This window comes from Phodopus roborovskii, unplaced genomic scaffold (genome assembly GCF_943737965.1).
Source record: "Phodopus roborovskii unplaced genomic scaffold, PHOROB, whole genome shotgun sequence".
NCBI lineage: Eukaryota > Metazoa > Chordata > Mammalia > Rodentia > Cricetidae > Phodopus > Phodopus roborovskii.
The window spans coordinates 144,722-154,885 of record NW_026126714.1 but is presented as its reverse complement, the minus strand read 5'-3'; the positions used below and the strand labels follow the sequence as shown (position 1 = coordinate 154,885).

The 10,164-nt window shown below is 38.6% G+C and overlaps 1 pseudogene; it reads left to right on the top strand.

Moving 5' to 3' along the window:
* Window positions 1-4,476: 4,476 nt before the first annotated feature.
* LOC127214448 (diphosphoinositol polyphosphate phosphohydrolase 1-like) lies at window positions 4,477-4,965 on the top strand (annotated as a pseudogene).
* The last annotated feature ends 5,199 nt before the right edge of the window (window positions 4,966-10,164 follow it).

Here is a 10,164-nt window from a genome sequence, read left to right as displayed (position 1 = left end):
TTACCAGCAGGAAGTAGTTTGGATAGAACGACGCCCAAATTCCCAAGTATTGTGTATAAATGTTTGTTTTCATTTAATTGGACTTTGTTATATAAAATTAAATAAAAAAATAAATAAATAAAAATTAAAAAAAAAAAAAACAGAAATTCTCTGGTAGAATTTTTTGGGTCGCATATGTAAACTATCATTTCATCTGCAAATAGTGTGAGTTTGAGTTCTTCCTTTCCAATTTGGATCCCCTTGATCTCACTTTGTTGTCTTATTTCTTTAGCTAGAACTTCAAGTACAATATTGAAGAGATATGGAGAGAGAGGGCAGCCTTGTCCTATCGGGCCTTAGGCCTTAGGCTTTTTTTTTTTTTTTTTTTTTTTGTGAGGCTTTTGATTACTGCTATCTCATTTATGGTTATAGGACAATTTAAGTTGCTTATCTGTCTTTGGTTTAATTTTAGTAAATGATAGTTACCCATTTGAATTTTCAAAATGTGGGGAGCACAGGTTTTCAAAGTATGACCTGAAATTCATCTGTATTTCTTCAGTGTCCATTGTTATGTCCCCCTTTCCCCTTCTGATTTTGTTAATTGGCTTATTCTCTCTCTGCTCCTTTGTTAGTTTTAAATAAAGTATTGTATATCTGGTTAATTTTCTTGAAACACAAACTGTTTTTTGCATTGATTTTTTTTTTTTTATTGTTTTCCTGGTTTCTAGTTTATTGATTTCAGCCCTCGAATTGATTTTTTTTCCTTGTGTCTACTCTTCTGGGGTGAGTGGTGTGGGTTTGCTTATTTTTGTTCTAAGGATTTCAATTGTGCTGTTAATTCTCTAATGTGAGTGTCCTCCATGTTCTTCATATGGGCACTCAATGCAATGAACTTCCTTCATAGCACTACTGTCAAAGTGTCCCATAAGTTTGGGTATGATGTGTCCTCATTCTCATTGAATTTATTAAGTCCTCAATTTCTTTCTTTATATCTTCTTGAACCAGGTATGGTGCAATTGCTCATTGTTCATGTTCGACGAGTTTGTACAGTTTCTGCAATTTCTGTTGTTGTTGAATTTCAACTTTAATCATGTTTGATAATATACAGGGGACTATTCCAATTTCTTTTGTATCTGTTGAGGTTTGTTATGTTGCCAAATATGTGGTTGATTTTAGAGAAGGTTCCATGTGGAGCAGAAATGAATGCATATTCTTTTGTGTTTGGATGGAATGTTCTGTAGATGTCTGTTAAACCCAATTGAGACATAACTTCTGTTAGATCTTTTGTTTCTTTGTTATGTTTCTCACTGGTGGTCCTGTCTAGTGGTCAGATTTGGGTGTTAAAGTCTTCCACCGTGAGTGTGTTAGGTTTTATATGAGCTTTGAGTTTTGGTAGCAGTTCTTTCATGAATGTGAGTGCCTTCATATTTGGTGCATAGATTTCAGAATTAAGACTTTGTACTTAGTTTTTGAAGATGGGTGTTTCTGTCCTCCCACATAATGCCTCCAGGTCCCACCACCCTTCAGCCCCTAATAAGCACACAGAAACTGTATTAGCTATAAAAATGATGGCTGAAGACTAAGGCTTCTTACTGGCTGGTTCTCTCTTAATTTTAATCAATAACTACTTACCTAAGTATTCCTACAAGATCTTATCTTACACGAGAATGCCAGGTGCATCCTATCTTCTCCATCATTATATGGTATCACTTTCCATGGCACCTCAATCTGTCTGCCTAACCCAGCCTTCTCATGGCCTGGCAGTTCTTCTGCCTATGCTTTCTGCCTGGCTATCGACCAAACAGTGTTTTATTTACCAATCAATAAGACAAGCATATATATCATATATATATATATATATATATATATATATATATGATACTCCCATCATTTCCTCTTTTCTGTATAAATAAAAACTAATGTTTTAACTTTAACATAGTAAAATTATATATAAAAAACACTTATCCAGGAAGAACTATAACTAATAATGTTTAGTAGATTAATTTTGGCAAATTTTGGCAAAATTTAAAGAAAAAATTCTATATCTTATCTTTTTGAGTCTAAAGATTCACATGTAGCTTATCACTTATCATAACTAAAGAAATCCATAAACATAACTATCTGCCTTCAAATGAATCAAAGACCTCAAAGATTAACATATAATGTCCATAATTGAGAGGGACAGCTAGATGCCTGGACAGTCACCAAAGTTCTTTTATAATGTTGGGGCATCTATGTTCAGCCCACAGGCCATTGTGTGTTGGCACACTTCTCAGTGAAGCAGGAAATTTTAAACTGTCCACCTGTATTGGCAGTTTGTCAGTCACTTTACTTGAGTTCTGCAGAATGTCTAGCAGACTCTTACATGAAGAATCCTGAAGGACTGTCCCATTATGTTTTGCCAAATTCAGCAGCCACTTTCCTGTGGGTTTTGCATGTCCAGGTTATACAGCATTCAGTCAAACAGTCCAGGAAAGAGTAATTTCTTGCCAAATGACTATTATCTGCCATGTTGAAGGAAAACTCTATAATGAGTTTCCTCAATGCATATCTAACTCTCTGACAAAATTGGTGTTTCCTGGAGAAGTTGTGCAATAAAAAACTCTAATAAATTATTTTAAATGTCATATTCTGTAGGTCTTTGAAAGGTTTAAAGTATATTTGGCACTTGAAATATATCTCTACATATCTAGAAAACCTAACATGATTATAAGTTTTTATTATCATAGGTGACTATCTATAGTCTACATATAATTATACATATATTCTTATTTTACATATCTATCCCAGTTCACTCTTCCTCCCATGTCCCCCGACGCCTGCTCCTGTCCCATTCCCCTTCCACTCCACAGGGAGTGTGATGCATTCCAGGAGGGATCATCAAAATCTCTAAGTCATGTGGAGTAGAATCTATGACCTACCTCTGGCCTTTAGGCTAAGGGAGTATTCCCCCATGCAGAATGTGCTCCGAAAGTCCTTTTGCACACCAGAGATACATCCAGGTTTAATTGTCAGAGGTCGCTTAGACTGCCTAGGCCTTCTAACTGAGATGCATATTCAGGAGTTCTGAGTTGATCTGATGCTTGTTTCCCACCTATCAGTCTGGGAGTCTATGAGCTGTCCCTTCTTCAGGTCAGCTGTCTCTATGGGTTTCTGTACCCTGGTATTGACCCCTCACTCTTGACCCCTCACTCTCTGAAATTGGATTCCAGGATATCAGCTCAGTGTTTAGCTCTGGATGTCTGCTTCTGTTTCCATTGGCTACTATATGAGGGTTCTATGATGGCATATTAGTTAGTTATTAATGTCATTATCAGGGAAGGGCATTTAAGGTAGCCCCTTCACCGTTGCTCAAATTGTTAGTTGGGGTCATCCTTGTAGGTCTCTGGACATTTCTCTAGAGTCACTTTTCTCTTCAAATCTATAAGCACTACTTCTATTATGGTATATCCTTTTTGCTCTCTGTTTTCGACCCCCTGACTCAACATTCCTGGTCCCACAGGTTCTCCTCTTCTCCACTTCTCTTTATCCTAATGCCCTCTCCACTCACTGCCCCCCCACTTGCAATATTCTCAGAAAAACTTGTTCCTTTACCCTTCTGTGAGGCACCTTGTATAAAATACTTAGAACCCTCCTTGTATCCTTGTTTCTCTGGCGGTGTGAATTATAGGCTGGTGATACTTTGCTCTATGTTTAAAATCCATGTATTAGTGAATACATACAATGTTACTCTTTTTGTGACAGGGTTATCTCACTCAAGATGGTTTCTTAAAGTTCTATTCCTTTGCCTGATTATTTCAAAATTCCATTGTGTTTGTCTACTGAGTAGTATTCCATTGTGTAAATGTACCCAACCTTCTTTATCTTAGTTGCTTCCAGGTACTTGTTATTACAAACAATGCTGCTATGAACATAGTTGAACATATGTCTTTGTTGCATGGATGTGGATCTTTTGGGTATATGTCTAAGAGTGGAATTGCCAGGTCCTGAGGGTAGACTGATTCCCATTTTCCTGAGGACCAGCCATACTGATCTCCAAAATGGCTGTACAAGTTTGCACTCCCACCAGCAGTGGACGGGTGTTCACCTTTCTCCACTTCCTCTCCAGGATAAGCTGTAATTGATATTTCTAAATTTAGCCATTCTGGCAGGAGTAAGATGGTATCTCAGAGTTGTTTTGATTTCCATTTACCTGATGGTGTGGATGTTGAACAGTTTCTTAAGTGTCTTTCAGCAATTTTGGATTCCTTTTTTTGAGAATTCTCTATTCATTACTGTATTCCACTTTTTAATAGGGTTATTTGGTGTTTTGGTGGCTAGTGTCTTGTTTTCCTTCCATATTTTGAAGATCAGCCCTTTGTCAGATGTAGGATTTGTGAATATCTTTTCCCAGTCTGTGGGATGTCATTTGGTGTTGTCAACTGTGTCCTTTTCCTTAAGCAAGCTTCTCAGTTTCAGGAGGTCCCATTTGTTTATTGTCCATCTTAGTGTCTGTGCATGGAGCCTGAGGAGGAGCTGAGTGTGGCCGCGGTCCGTGAAGTCTGTGAGGAGGCTGGAGTAAAAGGGACCTTAGGAAGGTTGGTTGGAATTTTTGAGAACCAGGAGAACAGGACGTATGTGTACGTGCTTATTGTCACAGAAGTGCTGGAAGACTGGGAAGACTCCATGAACATTGGAAGAGAGAGTGGTTTAAAATAGAAGATGCCATCAAAGTGCTACAATGTCACAAGCCCGTGCAGGCAGGCATCCTACTTTGAGGCGCTGAGGCAAGGCTACTCTGCCAACAACTGCACCCCTGTCGTGGCCACCTCATACTCCACTTCTGTGTCAGGCATTAGATGACTGCAGACTTGCTGTAAGAGCCAGAGAGTGGAAACCAGACTGAAGTGTGGCTCTCCTCACCACTCCCTCACCCTCCTCACAGCCTCCTCTTTGACCCAGACATGGTGGGCAACAGAGAGGGGTACACTGAGGCGCTGCTGGGTTGTGGAGTGATATGGGTGGTGTGTGGGGTGATGGGAACTTCTTTCTCTTTTTCCTGAGGGTGGGACTGGGATGTAACTCACGAGTAATTTCCTGCTTGCTCCATTCTTCCCTCACTCACCCTGCCCTCTGAGAGAGGAACCCTGTTCTCTCTCCCATTTTGGGTTCTGAAGCGTTCCCATTTGCCTCATCCCAGCCTAGCCAGGTATTTTCTCTAAATTTTTATTTTTCATTAAAAGACACCCATGTGAGATGAAAAAAAAAACAAATACACATAAATACACAAGCATACAATAAAAACAACTAAGATTCAAAGATAGACATTACCATAGGGTAAAGGGCTGGGAAAAGATCTTCCAATCAAATGGACCCAAGAAGCATGTATCTATCCTAATATCTAACACGTTAGAGTTCAAACCAAAATTAATCAAAAGAGAATAAGACGGTCATTTCATATTCATCATAGGAGAAATCCATCAGCAAAAAGTGTCCATTCTGAACATCTATGTCCCAAATACAAAGGCACCCACATTTGTAAAAGAAATGCTATTATAACTCAAACCTCATATAAAACATGAAACAATTATAGTGGGAGACATTGATACACTACTCTCACCGCTAGACAGCAACACCAGTCAGAAACTGAACAAAGAAACAAAAAATCTAATAGAAGTTATGTCTCAATTGGGATTAACAGACATCTATAGAACATTCCATCCAAACACAAAAGAATTTACCTTCTTCTCTGATTTCTCTGCTCCACATGTAAACTTCTCTAAAATCAACCACATATTAGGTGACATAACAAATTTCAACAGATTAAAAAAAAAAAATGGGAATAGTTCCCTATATCTTATCAGACCACCATGCTTTAAAATTGGAATTCAACAACAACACAAATCTCAGATACCCGACAAACTCATTGAAACTGAACACTGCGCAATTGTACCATACCTGAAATTCACATAGAATGAGGACACAACATACTAGTACTTAGGGGATTTCATTGCACTAAGTGCCCCTATGAAGAAAATGGAGGAAAATCACATTAGAGAATTAACAGCACAAATAAAAGCCTTAAAACAAAAAGATGCAAACTCACCCTGAAGTAGTAGAAGCCAGGAAATAATCAATTTGAGGGCTGAAATCAATAAAGTAGAAAGCAGGGAAACAATACAAACAAATCAATGCAACAAAGAGTAGGTTTTTCTAGGAAATCAACAAGATAGACAAAACTGTATTCAAACTATTGAAAAAGGAGAGAGATAACATGCAAATTAACAAAATCAGAAACAAAAAAGGACACATAACAAAGGACACAGAGGACATCCTGACAATTCTCAGGTGATACTTTGAAAACCTGTACTCCACAAAATTTGAATTCAAAGGAAATGGAAAATTTTCTGGATAACTGTTACTTACCAAAATTAAATCAAGAACAGACAAACAACTTAAATAGATCTATAACCTCTAATGAAATAGAAGCAGTCTTCTAAAGCCTTCCAACCAAACAAAGGTCAGGGCCAGTCGGCTTCTGTGATGAATACAACTAGAAATTCAAGGCAGAGCTAATACCAATACTACTCAATTTGTTCCACACAAAAGAAAGTGAAGGTTCAATACCAAACTCTTTTTATGAGGCCACAATCACCTTGATACCCAAACTTCACAAAGACAAAACTAAGAGAGAAAACCACAGACGAATATCTTTGATGAACATCGATGCAAAAATTCCCAATAAAATACTGGCTAACTGAATCCTAGAATACATCAGAGAAATCATCCACTACAACCAAGTAGGCTTCATCCCTGGAATGCAGGATGGTTTATCATACAAAAATCTATCAATGTGATCCACCATATAACAAAACTGAAAAAGAAAAACCACAGGGTCATATCCCTAGATGCTGAAAAAGCCTTTGACAAATTTCAACACACTTTCATGATAAAATTCTTGGAGAGATCAGGGATAACAGGACCATACCTAAACATAATAAGAACAATAAACAGCAAACCAACTGCCAACGTCAAACTGAACGGAGAGAAACTTAAGGCGATTCCACTAAAATGAGGAACAAGACAAGGCTGCACACTCTCTCTCTATCTCTTCAATATTGTACTTGAAGTTCTACCTAATGCTATAAGACAACAAAAGGAGACCAAGGCAGTGCAAATTGGAAAGGAAGTACTCACACTTTCTCTGTTTGCAAATGATATGATAGTTTACATAACCGACCCAAAAACCTCTACCAGGTAACTCCTACAGCTGATAAACTCCTTCAGCATACTAGCAGGATACAAGATAAACTAGAAAAAAAAAATCAATAGCCCTACTTTTTTCAGATGACAAATGGGCTGAGAAAGACATCAGAAAAATATCATACTTTACATTAACCACAAAGAACATAAAGTAACTTGAGGTAATGCTTACCAAAAAAGTGAAAGACCTATATGATAAGAACTTTGTGTCTTTAAAGAAATCAAAGCAGATACCAGAAAATGGAAATATACCCCATTCTCTTAGATAGGTAACATAAATATAGTGGCAATTTTGCCAAAAGCAATCTATAGATTCAATGCAATCCCCATTAAAATCCCAGCTCAAGCCTTCACTGACCTTGAAAGGATAATAATCAACTTTATATGGAAAACAAAAGACTCAGCATAGCCAAAATGACCCTGTACAATAAAAAAAAATCTCAGGAGGTGTCACTATCCCCGACTTTAAGCTCTACTACAGAGCTATATATAATTCTGAAAACATCCAGGTATTGGCACAAAAATGGACAAGCAGACCAATGGAATCAAATCCAAAATCCTGATATTAACCCATACTTACTAACTCCTGATTTTTGACAAAACCACTAAAAGTATACAATGAGAGTAGGAAAGCATCTTCAACAAATGGTGCTGCCACAACTGGATGATGGTGTGTAGAAGACTGTAGATAGACCCATGTCTGTCACCATGCACAGAAATCAAGTCCAAATGGATCAAAGACCTCAATGGAAATCCAGCCACACTGAACAGCTTAGAAGAGAAAATGGGCAGTATCCTTGAACAAACTGATATGGGAGGCCACTTCCTGAACATAACTCCAGTAGCACAGACACTGAGATCAACAATTAATACAGTGGCCCTCCTCAAACATAGAAGTTTCTAGAAGACAAAGGACTCATTTGACAAGACCAAACAGCAGCTGGCAGACTGAGAAAATATTTTCACCAATTTTACATCTGAGAGAGGGCTGATGTTCAAAATATACAAAAATATACAAAGAACTCAAGAAACTAGTCAACAAAACACCACATAACCCTATTGTACTCCAGAGCTAGTTTTCTTGTGTGACTGAAACACAGAACTGTAACACAATTCACACCAGATTTCAAAACTGAAGTTCATCTCTATGAAATACTTAATCATCTTCTGACCAAAGCAGAAACTCTACGTGAAAGTCTACAGTGCAGACACTGAGTCCCTTTGGTCCACTGTCCTATTCTGTGACCTGAGATTGCCTGTTATAGGGCAGCAGTAGTTCGTTCACTAACATAGGTTACCTAGAAGCCAAATTATCTGATGTCAGAGAGGGCACTCTGGAAGTTGAGAACTTTTCCTCCACTTCTATCAAATGGAACACAAACTCCACTGCTGCTTCCTATTATGCCAAGAGGTTGCTGATATGTGATGTGATTTCTGCAGGGCCACATACAGAGTTACTCCATGGCCTCAAGTGTTGCCCCTGTTGCTGTTTCTGCTTTCTGCATTTACATGTCTTTAGTCTACACATCGACCTGTAGCATCTAGCAGCAAAGGCCTGGCCTACTGTTCTTTCCATTCTGCTTGTTCCACCTGCCCTCATGCTGGCAAGTACTTGACAGGGTTCCAAGGCTCTTCAGCTATGTCCTGTTTTCTTTTCATTTCCCAATGCAGGCTGTAGTTTAGTTCCCATAGCCTACTGGCTCAGGGCTCACTGCTCACTGCTCAATGACTTCCTCAACTAACACCTGAGGCTTAGCTCTTTTCCTAGCTCAGGTCCACCTTACAGACTGGGGAGGCTTTGAAAATTTGTGCCCTGGCTCAGCTGCCTCTCCTGATGAGGAGGTTCTACTTGGGAACAAAGTTGGGCATCTCAGGAAAGCTCCAGGTCACTGGGTCAGAAGTAACATAGAGCCCAGTGACCTCCCTGTAGTACACAGGACCAGTTTCTATGTGTGATCAAAAGTGCTTTCATTCTACTAGAAAATCAGAGTGTCTGTGTATGAAAATGGTGAGCAAGAAGAACAGGGTATGGGGGCAGGAGAGAGAGAGAGACAGAGAGAGAATGAATATGTGTATTCAAAAGTGCACATGACCAGCAAGGTGGAGAAAGATAAATTTATGAAAACATGTCAAGGTAAATATTTAAGAAAACTGAAAAAAAATGATAATACTCAACATTCTTAAATGTTTAGACAATGGAATATTCAAACCAAAATAACAGTTATTTGATGTTTTAACATGATACACTCCCATGTTTATTTCAAGCCAGATGCCATGCCACTGCCACATTATTCATTTTCTATTTATACTGTTTTATGAAAGTGGCCACCTCTTACCTGCAAAGGAAGGCAGTGACATTGTTAATGTGCATCACTGAGGTGTTAGTGTATAAAGCTAAAAGGCCAGAGCTGTTATGTAGCTATTGCCAAAGAATCATAATTTTCCTCCTTGACTTAGAAAGCAAAAGCAACTTAGGAGACTCAGAGGGCTTAGAACCTGGGATTCAGAAGGTGCTTCCCCAGGGTTATGAATAACTGTGGAGAGGAGATTCTTCAGTGGAGTTGCCTGTCAACTGAGTAGGGAGAGCTGAAGATGCAGGTCTGGTGAGTCATCTGTTGCCTGTGCTCAGTTAGGCTTTTACTCATGGTCCCCAGAAGTAACCCTAATAAACTTGCTGATTCACTGAGAAGGGCTTGAGTTAATCTGTATCTAGATGTTTTCTGGAGTGGACAGATACATTTGTGTTCCCCAGAAAAGGATACATGATGTTTGCCCAGGGGAAATACCAGACAATGTATATCACAGACAACATGATGTAATAAATATTAGTGGTCACAGCTGTAACCTAACCTGCTTAGCACAACAACTTAATGATCTAAAAATAGGCATTTGTTAGGTTGGTAAGAAGCCTGAGGGGCATAGAGGACACATGACTTGGCTAAG